The sequence below is a fragment of the Alligator sinensis genome, unplaced genomic scaffold, assembly GCF_000455745.1.
Source record: "Alligator sinensis unplaced genomic scaffold, ASM45574v1 scaffold1346_1, whole genome shotgun sequence".
NCBI classification, from domain to species: domain Eukaryota; kingdom Metazoa; phylum Chordata; order Crocodylia; family Alligatoridae; genus Alligator; species Alligator sinensis.
The window spans coordinates 286,158-307,973 of record NW_005843106.1 but is presented as its reverse complement, the minus strand read 5'-3'; the positions used below and the strand labels follow the sequence as shown (position 1 = coordinate 307,973).

Here is a 21,816-nt window from a genome sequence, read left to right as displayed (position 1 = left end):
GCCGCCGCATGCGATGCCCAAGGGGCCCGGGCCGGGCCCGGGGCGGCGCCGCCCACGTCAGCGCCGCCTGCTCCCGCCTCCCGGGAAGCCCCGGTGGAGAGAGGCTCGGGCAAGACACACCCAGCCCCGAGCGGGACCCTCCAGAAGGACGGCCGGGTAGAGCCGCCTGCTCCGAGCCTGTGCTGTGCGGCTCCCCGGCTGGACCAGAGCCCCCTTGATAAACTGCAGAGTTAAAACCTTTGTCCTGAAGAGCTGTGAAGGCTGGAGAAGCTCTTGCAGCCATAGGCATAGAGGAGCCGTCCTCTTTTTCTATCCAAAAGTGAACAACTTCTTTCTTCTTCCTGTTTCTTCTTTCTTCTTCTTCAAGTCTCCAGTGCAGCCTTCCTATATGGGCTGGTCCCAGCATATGCACAGGCCACTGCTTTTGGTGCTGGGGGTGCACTGCGGTGCTACAGGGCATCTCGGGACCAAATACATTGGTCTGTTGCGTGGAGCAGAGGTTCCCAACCGCTGGGCCGTGTAGGGTTGGGGTAGGAAAAGCAGCCCATGGGCTGCCGGGTCGTGGCATGAGCTCTCCGCTTGGACCCCACTGGAGATGTGAACTCAATATTTATGGCACACAGGAGAAATTGTCAGTATGTGCCTTTTAACAATAGGATGATCATTTTGCAAAGAAAATGGAGAGGTCTGAGCTTGATGGCAGCTTGATTGAAATCTGCCAATTACATAAAATACCCTTAAAACCCTGTCTATAACAGTACTGTGTTGCCTAGATTGAAAGGAATAAATATCAAAAGCTTTTAGACTTTCCTCTCCTATGAAATTGCAGCAGATCTGCTAAGCTGCTATCATAGGTAAATAAATGATGGCAAGTGCCCATTCTGATTCCAACCGCTATAATAATGTCTCCTTTCTACCCCACAACAGTTGTCTGTATTGCATAGTTGCAGGATAGATCCTTTAAATCAGTGGTTCTCAACTTTTTTTTGTACCAGGACACATTTGAAAACATCAATGGCCATTCCCAACCCAGTGCCCCTCACTCCTGACCCTCTGGCCCCTGCCCCTAGGCCCCCAGTGTGTGGGACAAGGGGTGGGTGTATGGGGCGGGGGGGAGCTGCAACTCAGTCAGACTGCAAGGGAAAAGCCACAGCTTCCTACATTTTTCTTCTTTAAAGGAGAACCCATTTTTAAAGCTTGTTGATCCATTTTTAAAGATTGTGACCCTTTCAAATATTCATATGACCCACTTTTGAGTAGTGACCCATCGGTGAGAAACACTGCTCTAAATTATGGAGGGGGGCACGTTTCTTTGTCTGTTATATAACAATCACAAGTAGCATAAATCAGTGCAATGCTGCATTCTGAAAATATGTGTTTTTAGACCTTGGCCTCAAGGCTCTGTTCAGTGCAGTCAGCAAACCCTCAGATTGATGAAAATATAATGAATAAATAATCATATATAGCATTTGTATGACTTCCTTCAGGCTACTTAGGAGTGGAAGACATATTTATAAGCAAGAAAATTCAGGATCAATACTAGTGGTTTTTATGGTACCTAATTTGTAAGTAAGTCTAGTATCATAACCAAACCATATTACCATATTACATATCTTTGTGAAGAACCAGAGGGCATGGAGTGTGGCTTTTACATTGTGTTGGGTTTTTTTTACCTCAGCTACTGGAACTAATCATAGACTGCTCTGGTTCTTTCTTTAAGTTAGACGATCCTGCAGAAAGTTTTAATTGAGCTTGTCTGCATCTGGTCCAATAAGCCCTTTCTGGCAGCTAATAATAGCATCCCTGACATCCCGTTTTCTGTGGATAATCCATTAGGGATGGGAGGGAGCATCAGATGTATGCTACTCGGTGACGATGCTATACAAGGGCAGTAACATAGCTGGCTACATCAAACTTTCCAGCAGTGTTACACTACCACAATGAGACCCACGTTCTACTTTAATTTCAGGCTACCCAGCCACAGGCATTTTATTACATAGTACTGGTAAACATTTACTTGAGAATGTGGTGGAGTATTTAGATGGCTGTTACTTTTTCATGTCACATCTAATATCACATTGTTGGTTGTTAGTACAAAGCGCCTAAAGTCCTTTATAGCTGTAACAATACAGATAGGAAGCCAATATTAAAACCCAGACAACCTATAGAAGCAAAAGATGTGGGAGTTTGTGCTGCTATGCTATTAATTCCTGCTTGAATAGCAAAGTATTGCTGTATAGTGCATATGGAGTGTAAGAACACTGCTTGGTTTGGGATATCTTGGCAGAAGACCACATGTACTACAGCATTTAATAATAGCCTGTCTTCCTCCCTATGCATGTGTACTTCCTGCTAACATCTGTGAGAGCAATGTACATGTGTAGACTATCAGATGTCTTATCTCTGAATTCTCTTGATCTAGTGCATTTGTGTTTGTCTTTTAAAAACAAAACTTTCATCTAAAACTCCCAAAACCACATGGACCAACATGCTGTCTCTGTCATCTCATCTGTTGCACTTGAAAACTTACATTTGCATGCACAGATGAGTAATTAGGCCTGCAGTTATCCAGTCTCAGGCCTTACAAGCCCAACTGGTAGCTATGCATGTTTTCACTGTTTATATACACTCTTGGTAGATGAGAAATTGATAGCTTGTAGTCTCTTTTTATGATTTTAATAACCATTTAAAAAGCACATTAATTTTTGTAATATAACTTAATAAGAACATTTCATGTGCAGAATGTGTTAAAGAAACAAAACTTACTGTATACTAACAATTTGTCATTATTTAGTTTATTACTTATAATAACCACTTTTTGTTTGATTACAGTAGCTACACAAAATATCAAAAATATAAAGAAAATGAAATGTGCATATTTAGAAGCAAATTTCCAAATGTAAGGATCCCAAATGATTTATCTGTCCAGTATTGCAAAGTGGCATGATCTCCAAAAAGGAAGAGCCCCGTGACAAATCATTCAAGTTAAAAGTATACATGATTAATGCATGTCCAGGACTTGGAATCAACATATCTTGGTTTTATTTTCAATCTTACAACAGATTTACTGTGTAATTTTACCTAACTCATTTTATCTCTGTCTGTCTAAATTTATTAATACTTCCATCATTTAGAAAAGCTTTCAGGGTTTAAATCTGATATTTAGAGTTGTATTTGTCTTTCTGAAGCCACAGTTGGATCACTTAAGAGGGATTTTGGACATTGAGTTCAAGTGCTAAGTTTTTTACCTGGGAGTAATATTGGGTATCTATCCTCTGCAGATCAATGACAGAGCATGAACATAAGCACATTTGACCAGTGTTTTACTATTACTATGTTAGCATTTGATACTTTGTTACTTGAGTTTTTGGATTAAAAAATGACCATTTTGTCTACCAAATAGATATATACTTTGTGCTGGTTATCAAAGACCAGGTTTTCAAACATTGTTTATAAGCATTGGTCTTCTCCTGCTCCCACTGAAGTCTATGGGAAGCCTTGGATTCAGGATTCAGGTGTGTATTTATGGTGTAGATCAAGTAGGTAGGTTTGCAGATGCAGTTTATGTTGGCAGACTAGACAATCACTTTAACTTGTTCACCCCACAGACATTTAGACATAAAAGTCTCATGTCCTCAAAAATGGCCAATGATTTGGGGTGACCAGCCTGAGGCAATTAACAATAAGACAGTGGGACCTGCAGGTATATAGGCACCTCAAAATGATCAGTCATTAACCAGCCTCAGACTTAGGCTCCTTGAAGCTGAGGCACCAAGATTTTTCGGCCAGGTTTGTAAATTTTAGAATTCAATTGATTGATAAAATTTTGGGCAAACCAACAATAGTTTACATTACCTAGAAGTGGAATAGGACCTGTATTTGGCCCAAAGCCAGCAACCTGGGGCTCAAATATGGCTCAAGTCAACAGAGATGAGTCTGGTGCTGTAAAGCTAATATTCATAGGGCATTTGTGCAATACTGATAGGTTGAGCACCAACTATAAGCCACCACATTGGGGAAGAGAGCAGATTTAAATACATTGACACAGCTGCTTGTGGAAGATGAGGCCCTACCTACTTTCAGAATTTCTAATCCCTGCTGTCAGTTATTTGTTTCCCGAGCCTTGCTTTCTATTTTTGAAATGCTGAGAGAAAGCCTTTTTTTTCCCCTCCCCCTCTCCCAAAGAAAAACCCACAACACACTATGCTTACACAAATAATTAAGTGAGAGCAGGCCAAAGGATTCCATTAAGAGAATAGAATTAATTTTAATTCATTTTATTGTGATTTGTGAGCAAGTAAGTTGATCAGTTCAAAGCAGCTTGCTGCAGAGATTTTAGCAGTCATTGTGAATCATGTAAAAACACTGTCAAAACAAGCAGGATTTTTTTCCTTTTCAGCTTGATTTGTCAAGGAATGTGGGCATGGCCTTGACTTTAGGCAGTGGCTGAAGGCTCACTGACTGCAATGGTACTACTCACGTGGTTAAAATGAAGGAGGTGCTTAAGTGCTTTGCTGAATCAGAGCCTAGAGGAAATGGTCTAGATACCTACTACTTCAGGTCTTATGGGAACTTGTGTCTGTATAAAGAATGTATTACAGATAACTTGTTTTTAAAATGTTTTATTTTGATTTAAGAGTGGAGGAGAAAGTAAGAGCAAACCTTGGCCATTGAGTCTCCTGTGTTCACAGTCAACCATTTATGCCAAGAATACTAAAAATAATGCACTCCAACCTATTACATAAGAAAACTCCAAAGCCCATTGTTATCAGATCTGCAGGGTACTGCCTGTCCCTCTGGTTCTCGTCTGCCATGACTTCGATTTTATTAAGGGAGGAAAGAGATAGAGTGTTAATCGGTACCCGTGGAGTAATGACGCTTGACCCGTCACGTAATTCCAGGTGCTTTATTCTCTTGTCTTTCTTTTACAGCGGCCTGGACCACAGGCGGCAGCTTATCCCCCTCCTACTCCCCAAGTCACCCTCATGCTTGAGGAAAGAGCACCAGCTTCACTGTCCTAAAGGTAAGTGCCAACCAGGAGACTCGCGGTGCTAATTACCTCATTAGCAGCCCACGCAAACGAGGTCTTTTATCCCCTGCTGATTACTGTGAGGGGCGTTTCTGGCTGTTCCCCCTCCATGGGTCTCGACCAGTGGGAGTCCTGACCCAGTCCCCCTGGGTGCGAGTCACTTCACACAAGTAAGAGGGCTTCTATCAGAGACCCTGTTACACCCATTATGAAAACAAAAGTGAAATACTGTACAACAGGCCATAGGTAGAAGGCAGGGGAGCCATGGGTATCACCAATCAATAGCAGAGAAATCAATTAATATATTCTCATAAAATCTTAGGAGGACTGGGCCTCACACTATGAGGGAAGACAATTACCCTACCCTACCTCCACCCCAATGTTTCACAGTCTGACCTATGCGGAAAAACATCCTAATTCCAAACCTGGTGATCAGTTTGACCCAGAGTGGAAGAACAAGATCCTCTAGCCAGGTACCCAAATGGTTTCTAAGTACTAGCAGGCGCACCAGTACATAAAACTCAAAAACTCCCACCTTTAGCTGTAGCCATTTCCAGTGCTACAAAGAAAGAGGAAAAAATATTCCTGAATTTAATAGAGAGAGATAATTCCTTCTGGCCCTGGAGCCATGGGATTATTAGATACCTCTGGCCCAGAGATACCACTGGACTCTTAACATGGGAATTGCTAATACTCGGATCTTCATATCGTATGTGTTTATTAGTGATCCAAAGGCATCTCTGTCCTATCATACTGTCCTTTCCATAAACCTATTGAGTTCCACCTTGAAGTGATTTAGGTTCTTTGCTTCTGCTATGTTGCTCCTCTAAATGGTTACAAACTGTTCCTCACTTGTTCATAACAAGTCTGTAGCCATTTGATCTCAAGCCAATGTTGCCTTTTAATTTAAATGGCTCTTATTCCCCTTTTCACTCCCTGAATATATTGATTGAAATTAGTCATATCTCCTTTGAGCCTTCATTTTGCTAAGCTAATGAAGCCAAACTCTTTATGTCCCTTTCATAAAATAGGTTTTCTATTCCCTTAATCATCTTAGCAGCCCTTCTTTGTACCTGTTCCAAATTAAATGAATCTCCTATTGCTCTACAAATACTCCTTCTATTGGCATATTCCTGGGCCCTGTGTTGCATGTCATAGTAAATTCTTGCACAAGATCCCATATCAGTTTTACAGGAGTCATAAATTAGCACAGACCTCATGTTTTCTGGTATTCCCAAGGTTTCTGTACTAACGCTGTCTTACTGTCATTCCTATTCCTTTGCACATATTCATGAGAGATTTAAACCCCAGAGTCTAAATAGCATTTAAGAAACATGTTTTCTTATCAGCTCATGCAGTGTGTAGAGAAATGTAGAGATCATGAGTGGTATCTTTCCCCTATAAAAGAAATGGAGTATTATGTAATCTCACATTAATGACACTGTCTATCTACTGTTATATACTGTGAAGGATTTCTTCAGCAGGTTTATGGACAAAAAAAGATTAAAATATCAGACACTTGTTAAAGAGTGCAATTGCTTATGCAATATATGCATCCTTTGTATTCTATATTACATATAACTGTTAAATGAGCTTGTAACAAGAAATGGGCCAAAAGCCATGCTCATTAAACTGCAAACAAGCCTTTCCGAAAACTTACCTATGATATAAAACAATATAAAATAGTCTGCAAAATGTAAGAAAAATTACAGGACTATGCTTCTTCCATTAAGAGACAAGATGATTAATGGTAGAGTTGGGACCAGAAGATCCAGTTTAATTCTGACTTTTGCCACAGTTTGTTCATGTTCTGATCCAGGGCTGTATTTAACCCCATCTCTAGATAACAGTGACTAAGGCTTTTATTGTTGTTAATTAAAGAGAAATATTTATGGAATAGAACAAGCAATAAAGCAAGTAGCAACCAGTCCTGTCATAACACCTCCTTTGCCTAAGGATAAGAAGCTGTAGACAGTTTGTTCAGATGTTTTTCAGCAACTGAAAGAATACGTAGCCAATAAAAGCATGCTGTGATTGGGGAGTGGTTGGGGGGGATGCTTGGAGTCACAAGCCATGGAAGATTATACTGAGGTGCATGTTGGCATCTGTGCTAAGACAGAGATTGTAAATTGTGTGTTCCTGGAACCCTCCTGGCATTGCAAAGTGGTACATACCATTGTCAGAGCTAACAGGCCCTCAACCTGACTTTAATAAAAGAAAATATCCGAAGACCAGATGTTCTTCTGCCATGAGCAAAGCTATGGAAAAAGAAAAAAAGAAAAACAACTTTAAAAAAGTCTACCTGGACAAGATCATGCATCCTTCCTTCCAAAAGGATGGGAAAACAGGCCCATATAGCAGGACACATCCCCCTAAAAAACAAACACTTCTAGGTTCCACAGGGAATCCTGATCCAGCTTCACAGCTATTGGGCTATCCAATAGTTCCTTCCAAGAGCTTCTCAGCATTAAGTTGGTTATGCTGTGAAGCAGCTACTGGGCACCTAAGTGGGCTTAAGCAACTAAGTATAATTCTTATTTTGTCCTGTTCCAGTTCTGAAAATCCATTAATGCAGGGACACAACCTCCAGCTCATAGAGCCATGGGATCTGCCCTGCAGGGGTCTCCATGGGTTGAAAAATTTGGCAGTGGGATAGCGGTGGAAGTTCCATGCAGCCAGATCCAGCCTTGCCTGAGCCACTGCTGCTCCCTGTTCCCCCTGTCTTGCACATCTGGATTGGGGCCAGGATGTTACACTCCTGCACCCTGCATTGGAGGAGAAGAAAATGATCAGGAACAGTCAGCATGGATTCACCAAGGGCAAGTCATGCCTGATCAACCTGATTGCCTTCTGTGATGAGATAACTGGCTCTGTGGATGCAGGGAAAACAGTGGACTTGATATACCTTGATTTTCGCATGGCTTTTGATACTGTCTTCCACAGTCTGGGTTGAATGAATGAACTGTAAGGTGGACAGAAATCTGGCTGGATCATTGTAATCATTGGGTAGTAATCAATGGCTCAGTGGCTAGCTGGCAGGTGGTAACAAGTGGAGTAATCAATGGCTCAGTGGCTAGCTGGCAGGGGGTAACAAGGGCAGTGCCCCACCAGGGGCTGGTCCTGGGGCCAATTTTGTTCAATATCTTCATTAACTATCTGGAAGATGGGGTGGATTGCACCCTAAGCAAGTTTGCAAATGATGCCAAGCTGGGAGAGTATAGTAGATATGCTGGAAGGTAGGGCTCAGTTTCAGAGTGACCTAGACAAATAGGAGGATTGGGCCAAAAAAAATCTCATGCGGTTCAACAAGGACAAGTGCAAAGTTCTACACTTAGGATGAAAGAGTCCTATGCTCCCCTACAGGCTTGGGATCAACTGGCTAAGCAGCAGCACTGCAGAAAAGCAACTGGGGGTTACAGTGGACAGTAAGCTGAATATGAGTCAGCAGTGTGCCAAGAAGGCTAATAGGATACTGGGCTGTATTGCTAGGAGTGTTGCCAGCAGATTGAGGGAAGTAATTACAGGAAACCCTTGCTATTCGCGGGTTTGGCATTCGTGGTTTCACATATTCACAAATGTCGAACCTGCATCTTAAATACCCTTAAAGGAGCTCCTTGGGAGCTCCGTGCTTGGCGCTGCTGTGCTCCTGCCATCTCCGCTGTGCTTCCGCCATCACCAGCGCAGCCATGCCCCACAGCTGCCTTATTCACAGATTTCACCATTTGCGGGGGATACAAGGACGTATGCCCCGCGAATGGTGAGGGTCTCCTGTATTCCCATTTAGTCTGCACTGGTGAGGCCACATCTGCAGTACTGTGTCCAGTTTTGGGTCGCCCACTATAGAAAGGATGTGGACAAGTTGGTGAGAGTCCAGTGGAGGGCAACCAAAATGGTTTGGGGACTGGGGCACATGACTTATGAGGAGAAGCTGAGGGACCTGGACTTATTTAAAAGTCTGGAGAAGAGAAGACTGAGGTGGATTTGATGGCAGCCTTTAACTATATGAAGGGTGGTTATAAAGAGGATGGAGCTAGACTGTTCCCAGTGATGACAGATGACAGAATAAGGATCAATGGTCTCAAGTTGCAGCAAGGGAGGTTTAGGTTGGATATTAGGAAAAACTTTATCACAGGAGAGTGTTGAAGCACTGAAATGGGTTACCTAGACAGGTGGTGGAATCTCCATCCTTGGAGGTTTTTAAGGCCCACCTCCACAAAGCCTTGGGTGGAGTGATTTATTTGGGGATGGTCCCGCTGAGCAGGGGATTGGACTAGATGATCTCCTGAGATCCCTTCCAACCCTAAATTTCTGATTCTATGATTCTATGTCCATATCAGGTCCACTTCAACCTTCCCCCTCCCCAACATGTCCTGACTGGGGCGGAGCTGCTCCTTGCCCCTCCCCCACCCCCTGGCAGATGTATCAAGGTTGAGCTATACCCACCTTCCTCCATGGCTGGATCAGGCCCCTGCTGTACTGGCCACACATACTGGATTGAACCCACTGGCCAGACCTAGCGCTACCCATTTAGCCCATGAGGCAAACAGGTTGGGCACCACTGCATTAACATGCCCACTCCTGTAACACCCCATCATTTTACCCTTAAGACTGTGGCTTTTCAGTGACTTAAGAGGAGTCACCTTTTGTATTGACTGGTTTTCAAGGACTTGCGCAGGGTGCAATAGAATCACACTTAGGCAGCTAAATCCATTTATATACCTAATAAGTTAACTAGAATCTGCCCCTTAGTGGCCACACTGTCATTGGCTTTCCATTCCATTTCTATACCCCTGTGAAATGAACAAAGGACAACATTATCTTCAAGGACAGATATAAATATGCTGTTTCGTTACAGAAGCATGTAATCTAAAGAGGATCAGGGGTAGCATGTTTTTTTCCTCACTTCTTAAACCAACACTTAATCTGGATTAAGTCTCAGCCACTTCACTCTTGTACAAGACCCAGGCCTGAGAAGGATGGAGGGGTGTTAGCAGATCACAGTCTAAATTTTAGTTAGCAACAGGCTGCACTTGAAAAAAAAATGTAATTTTGGGGCTGTAACAACAGAAGTATTAGGTGTAAAACATGGGGGTGGAGTGGAGGGAAGTGATAGTGCCATTCTACTTGGCACTGCCTAGACCACATATAGGCTATAATATGCAGTTCTTAACTCTGCAATTTAAGGAGGACTTGGAGAAATTAGATAAAGTCCAGAGGCAGATGACAAAAAATGATAAAGATGTTGGAAGGCAAGCTGTACAATGAAAGGTTGAGAAAACTGGACATGTTTAGCTTGGAGAAGAGGCAATTAAGTAGAGACTTGATGCAGTCTTCAAAGATCTGAAAAGGTGCCACTGAGAAGAAGGAGAACATCTGTTCTCCCTTGTTGCCAAGGGGAGGATATGAAACAATAACTTTAAACAACAGCAAAGTATATTTAGTTTAGATACCAGGAAAAACTTCCTTAGTGTCAGAAGCAGAATAGACTGCTTGGGAAAGTTGTGGAATTTCATTCATTGGAGGTTCAAGAAGAGCCTGGATAAGCGTTGGACATGGATGCTTTAAGACTAATATTTCTGCATTTGTGCAGTCAACCAGATGACTCTGCAGATCTCTTCCAATCCCATGATTCTATAAACCTCACCCTATAAGAAAAGTGCCCTTATCACTGGCCTAAAGTCATGCTTCCTCTTGCTTGATCTCTCTCTGACTCCATGATTCCTGCATTGCTGTCTACTCATTCGACAGGAGTAGAGGTCTAAGTTCAGTGTTGTCTCCACCCTTGTCTGTTTTCTGGTGGGTATAGTAGTCTCCTCAGGGGTAGAATATGTTGAATCCCCTCAGGCTGAGTAGAGTACCAGTGCTAGCCAGGAGGTGATTTGGGTAAAAGATGAGTAGTGAGTGCTACCATCACTATTTAAAAGCTAAGAGCAAACCAGTTGCCTGTATACAAAGAGATGGCTTAGGTGCCTATGCCTAGGTGCAGCTTTCAGGCAACGAATTCAAGTCTGGTAGGCATGAACCTGCAGAACAGGCATACTCCTCTGTCCAGTATTTCCCATTGCTTATTTTGGCCAATCCCCGCCACTCAGAAGGCTGAAATGTTAGGAATCCTGATCCTTGAAGGTTTCCTGAATAACTTAACTTGTGCTTCTGAATTTCACTAATGGAGCCAGGCAACTAACTTCCTGGCATGTGAATTCTCATCACTACCAAGCTCCAGTCCCTTTATGAGTCTCATTTTCTGTTTCTAATTTTCTTTTTATAAAATGGAGATAATAGGACATCCCAGAGAACGTTGTGAGGATACAATTTATTTAAGGTGATGAAGGCCCCAAGCACCTTAAGTTTTAATAAAGTGTTTATTATTTATTCTAGACACCATCAGTTTTAAATTAAAAACTTAGAAGTGTAAGCTGGGAGAAACAAAGCATTTACAATCATGAAAATGTAGTCACTGTTACTAAAAATATCAGCCAATGAATTACAGAGCAGCTCATTTTGACCATGTAAAAAGGCTTCTAGAAAAAGAAAAATTCCTCTTTTACAGTGATGACTCTTGCCCTTTAAAAAACAGCCAGATGCGATGCTCTCTACCCACAGGGTTCTTACGCAATGACAGCTACACTAACATTTGCTGACAAGCACTGCTTTTTGCTTGTAAAATCAGCTTAGTGAGTACAAAATTCCTTCAGCCTTTAAAATGGGTTACTATCAAATTCAGATACATGAAACACTAAACAAAGCAGTCTCATGCCTTACCATTACTATTTATTTGGTTAGAGCTGTGCATGAGATTGCCTCATGTCCTAATTCATGAAAGTGCCTGGGCTCCTGTCCATTCTAGCCAGCATTGCAGGATATATCTGAACACGTGAAAGACAACCATTTGTTAATGTTTTTCTATCTAGACTTTTCTGCTGCGCTCATAACTACATTGTCTGCACAACAGTAATATACACCATAGTCGTTTTGTTTATGGGTTTCAGAACAGTGCTACAAAATTACACATGAAAACAACATGCCTGCATGTACACAAACACACACACACACACAAACATACACACACAAACACACACACACATACACACATACACACATCCTGTGCCATATCTCCCTGTCAATCTCACATCCCTCTTATCTGCAAATTCCTCTCCCACAAGTAGAATTTTTTTTTCATTAATCCTATAAAACAGATTCTTCTATGAAGCTCTTTCTGCCATGTCACAGAACCAAGCTTTTAAAACTGGGTCATGAGAGTTTTTCCACCTTCTCAAAATGATTCTCTTTATAGAACCCATGGAAATTTAAAACACGTTGTGGCCTCATAGATTAAATTAAAGCCATGTAGCAGATATAACTTCCATATAGTCAGTTTTTTCCATAGCATTTTTTTAACATCTAAAACAGGTGACCAGAAAGCTCTAGTATTAGGACACTGTCAAATAATGTATCCCAAACTACCAATCTGGGTCATTACTGCCAAAATATATCATTGTCCAACTGTAGACCAGATCTGAACAAATTCAGGAATCCAATCTGTTCTTGAAACAATTTAAATGGTTACAACTTATATTTACCAAACATTTTACAATGCAATTCAGAAAATATTTAACACAGTCTATTATTTAAGGCAGAACTTTCCAACTAAAGACTTAAATTGTGGCCTGTGGGCCCAGGTGGCTGCCTCTTGTGCTGCCATGCAGAGGGGGAGAGCTTAGAAGCCTGCGTGCCACTAGCACAGGCTGTGCAGGGATGGGTGGGAATCCCTAGGGGGATGGTCCCCTGAGCATATGACCTAGGGGCCACACACCAGCACCACCTGCAGGCCTCAGCCTCAATGTTGGACAGTCTTGATTGTGGGTCTAGCTCTTGCTGTTTTGATGTCCAGGATAAAGATACAGGACTAGGCTTTAAATTTGCATTTTCACCCTTCTTAGTGGGACTGAACTGAACAAGTCAAAGAAAGTAGCACAAGTATCACTCTAAAATACTGGGACTGGATGGGAGGAGGAGCTATTGGGATAAATGAGAGAGCAATAGGAAATGACTTAGCTTTGAACAGGAATGCAAATAACTTACAGTTGCATTACCTTTCACTTGCCAAATTAAATTATTATTATTTGTATTATAGCACATAGGAGCTCTGCTCTACTCTATAAGAATGTATATGGAATTGGAAAAGCTGGGATCCTGAATTGTTTTGTCTGAAAGAAGCAGAGCTAATTAGTAGGCATAGCACTGCAAGAATATAACTATGCTGCTTCCACTTTCATGGATAATATGTGCAGAGCTAGCTTGGGATAGTTGCACAGTGCCAGTGCCCTTGCTTCAACCATGTTTCAGACCAAATCTGGTCCACAGGTTGCTAGCTGGGGACCAGCTTTTCTTCAGGCATCTTGTACTGAATCCCCAGTGTGAAATCCAAGGCTCCCTTGCAAGAAAAATTAACAAAAATGTTGGCATATGGGTCATGGAGAAAGTTAAAGAACCATTCAATGTGTGCATCTACATGTGTATTAGTGTGAATGAATAAACTCCAGAGCTTATTGCTCCTGAGTTTATTGCTCCCGGGTGCTCCATTTGAACGTGCAATAAGCTCCAGCATTTACTCCTGCACAGCATGTTGAACCAGGTCAGAGAAGTCCCAGCTGCCAGGAGGCCCTGCAGGTGTCAACCTGCCAGCTCCTGGCTGCTCCCTCTGGCTCAACATTCTGCAGAGGGGCTGGCTGGGGCATGAGGGTGCTTCAGTACAGGGCTAGCTGGCAGGCAGCCCCAGCACTGAATCACCCTCATGTCCCAGACAGCCAGGGCAGCATCTACACATGCACTACTGTGGAGTTTTTTATTCCTCAGCAGGTTAGTAGTTGGACTTACAAGTACTATTCCACAGTGGAGTAAATTAGTTTACTCCAGCCTAATACGGGTGTACCTATAGACACTGAGATGTTAACTGCACAGTAAGCTTCTCACGTAGATACACCCAATGAAAGCTCATTAAGGACATTAGTTATGAAAAGTTCTTGCCCTGGGTGTGGAGTAAGAAAGGATTCCATGAAATGCCTAAAAGTGCTGTCACTCTGAGTGACAGAAGAGAATGATGTTATCATTTTGTTAAATAGAACACTAATCGGGATAGTAATTGGTATCAGCTAAAAATACAATCCATACTGTAAGTTTACTCAGAGCAAAAGAGAGCATAAAGCTGTCCCTCTGGCCTGACTAGCAGCTCTACTAGTTACATGGGTGTGTCTACATGTTCATTAATGTGCTTTTCCTAATGCACATTACATTTAGTACTTCCATTGTGAGATACTAGAAAAGGGTGCATTAGCCTATTTTAATGCACATCAGCAAAAGTGCATGTTTTTTGTGGTGCTTTAATGCACATTAAAATAGGCTAATACACATGAAAGCACATGTGTAGATGCATCCACAATGTCACAAACAGGAGTTCAGGAGCAATTAGTATTTCCTATCTCTGGACCAGGAAAGACTGGGGGCATCAGAAAATACATATACCAGCTAAACCATGATAATTTTACTTCCATTTTATATTATGAAACATTGAGAAAGACACTGGATTCATTAAAATATCCAACAGTAAAAGAAAATGCTTAATTAAACAAAAGAGCCAACTGACAAAGCAGCGGGTCTGACATGATTGCATGAAAGAAAGGGAACGTGATGAAGTACTGATGTACCATGTCTGTGATCATCAGAGAGGCAGTAGAGAGGAACACACAGGCACTGGGGGCAAAAATGTAATTGACAAGATATAGGGACACATTTAAAAAGGTGAAGCGCTTTCTATATTACTACCATACCAGTATTTATGTTAGGGAATCCAGCCACAATTCCAGTTAATGATATACATGGCAAATTCACCTGGGAAAGTGCCTACTTTTTACTAATTGTGTCAATGACATTGTGTCATTTGTGTCCCCAAAGAGACACTTGCCTGCCTGTACACGAATGCCAGGAGCTTGAAGAATAAACAGGAGGAACTTGTCCTCCTACTTAACACAAATAATTACGATGTCATAGGGATAACGGAGACCTGGTGGGACTCCACCCATGACCGGACCACAGGTATAGATGGCTATAACCTGTACAGGAGAGATCGAGTGGACAAAAGGGGCAGGGGTGTAGCTCTCTATGTCAAGGAGAGCTACGTGTCCCTGCAAGCCAATATTGGCAACTAGAGTAGATGACTAGAGACCCTCTGGGTTAAAATCCGTGGGGAATATGGCACAGGGGACACAATGGTGGGAGTCTACTACAGACCTCCCACCCAAAGTCAAGAGCTGGACCAGGAGTTTGCCCGGGAACTGGATGAGGCCGTACGCTCCCAGTCCATGGTTGGCATGGGAGACTTCAACTACCCGGACATCTCATGGGAAGAGCACTCAGCTAAATCCAAGCAATCACAAAGCTTCCTCTCGTGCATGGATGACCTCTATCTGACACAAGAAGGCTACGGGCCGACGAGAGGTAAAGCGCTGCTCGACCTGGTACTGGCTGATTCAGAGATTTGGCAATAGACTAAACAGGCACCAGTCCTCGAGGACACTGGACACAGCTGCCTCCAGCTGGTAAGTCTGTCATGGTGGGTCAAGGGCAGAGAGAAGAGGTATGGGGGAGCGCAGATCAATGCCCCCACGGCAAGGGAGGGATTGGGGCTGGGACAAGCTGCCCAGCCAGGGTGGGGGAATGCAGAACTCAGGGAGGGGGGCTCCTGCCACTGCATGCCACTCCACACCATCGGTCCAGGAGGGCATGGGAGTGGGCGTGTGCCCCCGGATCTGCGTGGGGTGGGCTGGCCTGGGCTACACTCTGGGAGGCTAGCCCCAGCCTCCTGTCACCGGGCTGCACTTCATGGGATGAATGGAGCCAGAGCTACACTTCTGGCAGCTAGCCCCAGCCACAGCCCAGAGCACAGCTCTGGCTCCACCTGCCCTGCAGAGTGCAGTGCAGTGGGGACTATGAGGGTCTGCAGCCACCCTAAAATTCCCCATAGCCCCCCTGCTGCTAGCCCTTCCCCAATCCAGGTATACGTGCCCACACCATGCCCTGCCACTGCTTAGCCAGCCAGGGTGCAGCAGGATGAAGCTGCGGCTTGTCTGGGAGGCACAGGGAGGCTGGAGTGGCTTCTGCCACTGTGCGCCACTTGTCCGAGGCAGCACAGTAGCACCGTCCTGTGCCTCCCCGCCCCATTTGAGTGAGCAACGGAGGGGGAGTAGCTCCCACTCTCAGTGCTTTCCCCCCTGGAGCAAACCACACCTGCATCGCAACTCCCAGCCCTGTCCCCGCTGGGCAACCAGCAGCAGAGCATAGCCCCCACTCCCAGCGCTGCTGCGTCTGCATCCTGCACCCCCTGGCCCTGGCTGGACAAGCTGCAGAAGGGCAGACCCCTGCTCCCAGCACCTTCTGCTGCCCATCTGGAGCACAGCCCAGCCTGCCCCGTACAGATCCGGGGGCACACACCCACTCCCATGCCCTCCTGGATTGGTGGCACATGGCAGTGTGCAGTGACAGAAGCCCCCCTCCCTGAGTCCCACTCCCCCCCACCCCAGCTGGGCAGCTTGTCCCATCCCCAGCCCCAATCCCTCCCTCATTGTGGGGGCGTTGATCTGCACCCCCCCACACACCCCTTCCCTCCCCTCTCTGCCCACCACAACAGACTTACCAGCTGCAGGCAGCTGTGTCCAGCATCTTCGAGGACCACTGCCTGTTTAGGCTGAATCTTCTGATCTGAATCAGCTGAATTGAATCGGGACAGTGATTTGAATCACCAAATCGAATCACTGTCCTTCCAAATCGGCTGAATCTGAATCTGAATTGAATACTTGCTGCTTTGCACAGGCCTACTGGGCACCTGGCTTGCTACTTACTAGGGCTGTGCAAAACAGCACCACTTTATTTTGATTTCCATTTCACTGTTTCAAGGGCACAGTGTTTTGTTTTGAGTTTCATTTAGTTTCAAAAGCACTGTTTTGTTGAAACTGTTTTGCTGTTTCAACACTGTTTCACCACTTCTCCCATGGGCTATAATGGGGAAACACAAAACTGCCTATAACTTGGTCATTGTTTGGCAGATTTGGATGAAAACAGCAGAGATGGTAGCCCCTTCTAAGGGCATGAAGCCTGCTAAGTGTCAAGAGGATAGGTACAGGGATTTCTGGGAAACTGCACCTCAAATTCTTGAAAGCAAAACTCATGTCACTTGTAAGTGTGAAGGCACAGGGGGGTGAAAACTGCAGGGATGATAGACCCTGCTGAGGCCATAAAGCCTGCCAACTTTCAGGGAGATAGGTGCAGGGGTTTCTAGGAAACTGCACTTCAAGCTGCTGACAAGCCTAACTTGTGATGTATAAGTGTGTGTGTGTGTGTGTGTTAAGGCGTGCCCTCACTGGCACTGAGGCCTCCTCCTCCTCTACAACCTCATCCCAGTCCACCCCTTTAAATGACAGCAGGTGAAATAATAACTCAGTGAGCAGCAACACAGTAGCACCAGCAGCATCTCAGGCAGCCAAACTGTGACAAAGCCTTTCTTTCCTCTCCTGCAGGAGCTTCTTTTCCAGCGTGTGTATTAAGGCTTGCCCTCCTGCATCCTTTCCCCTTTTCCCCCTCCCTCTCCTTATTTTCTGGTAGGCCCAGCTTCAGCTTTGAAACTCAAAACATTTCAAAACTTTCAAAATGTTTCGACTGGAAGTCCCTCGTTTCATTTTGATTTTGCTGTTTCAAGTTGGAAATGAGTCAAAACAGCGTCCGAATGAAACAGCATCAAAATGAAACAGCCCTACTAATTACCGGTGCAGGGGGAGCCCAGGATCACGATTCGAAGCTCCCTGTGCACTGGAATTAGAGTGTAACTGAGATCTGCTCCCCAATCTTGCAATGCACGTGTAGCCTGGAAGGAGGTGTGATTGTTGGGAGCAGATCCCATCATGCCTTTTACTGAAAGTTTATCAGTGGTCCTAGTTTAAGAATCTATTTTGCATGGTGAAATGTATTTAGTACAAGAAATCCCTCTCTTTACTAAACATAATTATTGAGTCCTTTTCATTTAACACATGGTATATGGTCTACACACAGGGTTTCTATAGGAGGGAACTAATTTATAGAGGACTCTGTCTCCTTTGGCTAACCTATGAGCCTGGCCTAGTCATTCTACTTAATAATGGTTCATCTTATCCGTCTCCTTAGGAAGAACAATTAGGATGTTAGTCACACTAATGAGACAAAAGGAAGGTTCTATAAATGGTCCCTGTGTTTCTATTGCTCTTTGATCTTTCTGTAGCAAGGCCAACGTGTCTCCCTTTATTTTCCAAAATAGGGTGATTTAAAAGTTGCCTTTGAGCAGTTCAATATTATTCTTGTGTTGAATAGGCAATATTCCCACTACATCTATGTGTGAGATTTGATGTCAACCCTTATATCATGAGCTGCTTTCATCCAGCTCAAGGCAGCAGGGTTTTAAATATCATCCATCAACCACATGTGCTGCCTGTGAGACGTTGTTTTCAGCAATTCTTCAGAAAGAAATGCCCACTCTGATGTGCTCGGATGAAAGAGGAAGACTGATTTGAAAGCTGGATTTCACTTGATGAATTATGCTAATAAAGTAAAATGGGAACAGACAAAGTCTAATGAAAACTAATGTTTCCATTAGTTGCCCAGGGTTTTTTCCCTACTTTAACTGTGTTATGTCAGGTTCACAGTTCAAAGTTAGAACACTTTGTAGGCAAGGGCTTGAGAACAGCAAGTAATCAGCACTTAACAACTTAAAGCCTACATCTCTCAATAACACTGCTACTAAATAGTTGCATTTCATCTATACATTGTTCTTCTGTCAAAGGATCAGATAGCATTTATCTACCTACAGCGCATATCTTTTCACCCAGCACTGATGTTAAGGTACAGCATTGTAAACGTAACTGAAAGGAATGTCATATTTAATAGCTTCCTATCTGAAACCATTTCAGTAATGTACTTTGGGCTTTCATTGATTACAATTGGTTTTAGATCAGGCCCTTAGGTTTGGACAGGTGTTTGACAGCCACTTAAAAAATATCAGACTCTTATCTTAATATTTTGAAGTTGTTGTTACTGGTGTGCTGCACTTCAGATTATCCCACTTGTCATAATGGTTTCACGGGGAGCTCATGTTCTTTCCATGTGACTACTGTATTCACCTGCTATCTTTTATCTTATTTTACAAAATCTTTGTGGACAGGTACCACTTCTTTGTGTGTTTGTACAAGAGGATGTTATAGCAGTGATATGATACCAATACAAATGATATCATCAGCAACTCCATGAAGTTAAGAGAAAGTTTTCAGCCTGGGAGCATGAAAATTGCTTATCCTCAAGGCAGATTTTGTGTGGGCAGTGTCAAAGCAAGCTGCTTCCTTTCTCCCCTGGTAGTGAGTCCCAACCCTGATCTAAAGGAGCATCTCTCACCGCGCCCCCTCCCCCCCCAACCTCCATTACAAGGACATCAGAGTAATCAATCTATCTCCTTGTCTATTCATTGTTTTCATGGATGAGGCTATTAATTGGGCTTTTTATTGTGAAGATGGTTATTGTGGCACAGACACCTGTCCACTAGCAAATGGACTAATGACACCAATTCATTTAATCCTGGCCACTTCACAGCTGTCAGATGGTAATGACCTACAGTCATTGCCAATCTTGTCTGAGCTTGAACCAGTTATGCAGAGACAAAAGAACTGTCTCCCATTATCACCAGTCCCAGGAGCTGTCCAGTCCCTCAGCAGCAGATGTCTCGTCTGTTAGGGTCAAAAGAGAGGCAACCGCATATCTAAAAAGATGGGCTACAAAGAAATGTCACAAATTAGTCCTAAAGTATCAGGTCTGATCCTGCACTCACTGAAATAGCAGGTCCCACTTTGATTTCAATGGATGTAGGGCCTGATGCTCAGGACTCAGTAATTTAAATCTAGAAGATCATGTATCAGAATACTGGCATGAAAATGAAATGTTGGCTTTACTCCTTGTCAAGGGGGGAAAAACTCTAAATCAAAGTGATTGCTTAATGCTAACTCTTAGAAATGTTATGCTATTACAGAAATACGGTTTTTTGACACTCAAACACACATCTATTTGGACACTGAACAATGCACTTTCAAAGGGAAGAGTTACTTAACTTTTTTATTATAGCATATTAAAGAGCTTGAAGGAGATCCATATAATGCAGCCGACTACGAGACACCAGGCCAAGTTATCTGCTGATATAAATGGACTCCATTAAGGTCAATGAAGCTGCTCCTGTTCATCCCACCAGAGAGTTTAGCCTATCTTGTTTACAGTAAGGCTCCGCCAGCAAGATTAAAATGAATAGATGCTGCTGTCTAAAGTAACTGATAAATAAAATATTGAGGAATAATCTCCTTCTGAGAAGATACAAAGAAATACCAACAGCCAAAGATGGCTTGGTTTTGGCACCAAATCCCTGGAGTCTGATCTTGTTAACCCCTAGAGTAAGAAGCAGTAGGCCTAGGAGTGTTTACAGGAATAAGCTTTAAGATAGCATGCTACTGAAACGGAAATGGCAATAAATCATTGCCTGAGGAGACGATGTGTTTGTAAAGGAAATCCTCCCTATCCCCAGTGCTGGTAAGCCTTCTTGATAGAGAGCTCAGCCTGTTCAAGAGAAGCCAGTTGCCAGCCTGGGAATCTGTATTGCCATATGAGATGCTCTTCTAGCATATAGGGTTGCTGGACAAGTGAGAGCACACCTGTTCTTTTCTTGGGTAACCAGGCTTTTGCAAGGCGGTGGTTTGAGAGTGCAGACAACTTCTTCCTGGAATTGCTGCACACCAGAATGTTTCAATGGCAGACCCTCCTCCCATGCTGTGAGCAGCTTTTCTTGTCAGTCAGGTCAGATGTAAAAGAAGAACAATAAAAGTGCAATTGTTTGGCAGAGTGAGCTAGCCACATGGTTTCAAACAGTTTAGCTCAGCAAAATCTCTTATGGCCTCCCCTCAGGTGCATTCTGTCCTGAAAGGGGGAATAGGAAAAAAATCTTTGTCTCAAGATTGGGGCCAGGTTCTGATCTCATTTACACTGAAGAAAATCTGAGCTGACTCCACTGAAGTCAGAAAGGAGGCACAGCTGGGTACACGCAAAATCTTGCTCTGTACCCCGAAGGGTAAGAACACTCTCTGCCAGCGCGTAGTGGTGGTGTGCCTATTATTTATTATTTGTACTGTAGTCTTATCTAGAGACTTCAATGATTGACCAGCCCCATCCTATGCCCTGCTCTGTGTTAAGTACTGAGCAAACAAAAATGAAAAAAAACAGTCTGTCAGGAAAGGTCACTTGGTTAATTAGGCAAAGTCCATAGACTGGCTTCATAGGGAGCTAGGAGTCAAAACCAAGGTCACAGTCAAGAGTCAAGACCAGAGTTCCAGGTAAGCTGGACACCTAAGACAGTCAGAGTGAGCCAGGAGTTGAAGCACTATCAGGAACAAGAATCAAAGCCTTTGCCCAGTCAGCATACTGCTATTTGGGACAAGCTATTAAAGGCTGGAGTAGTGGGACCTGTTTCCCACCACCTCGGACTGGTTGCTCCGATTACTCCATTAGAATCTGCTGGGCCCAGGGCATTGATCTGAGCTTCAATGGGGCAGGGTTGGTTCCCTGCAACCTCAGAGGATCCATTACGCTAATTATTCAGTTGGGAGCATCTGGGCCCTGATCTGAGCTCATTACAGTCCCTTTCATGATTCTTTACCCTCTGGGACACCAAACCTACCTAG

At 43.7% G+C, this 21,816-nt stretch overlaps 1 protein-coding gene across 1 annotated transcript in view; it reads right to left on the bottom strand.

Moving 5' to 3' along the window:
* The window catches only part of HHIPL1 (HHIP like 1), a 61,848-nt gene that overhangs the window by 35,749 nt on the left and 4,283 nt on the right, over positions 1-21,816 (bottom strand). The window lies entirely within an intron of this gene.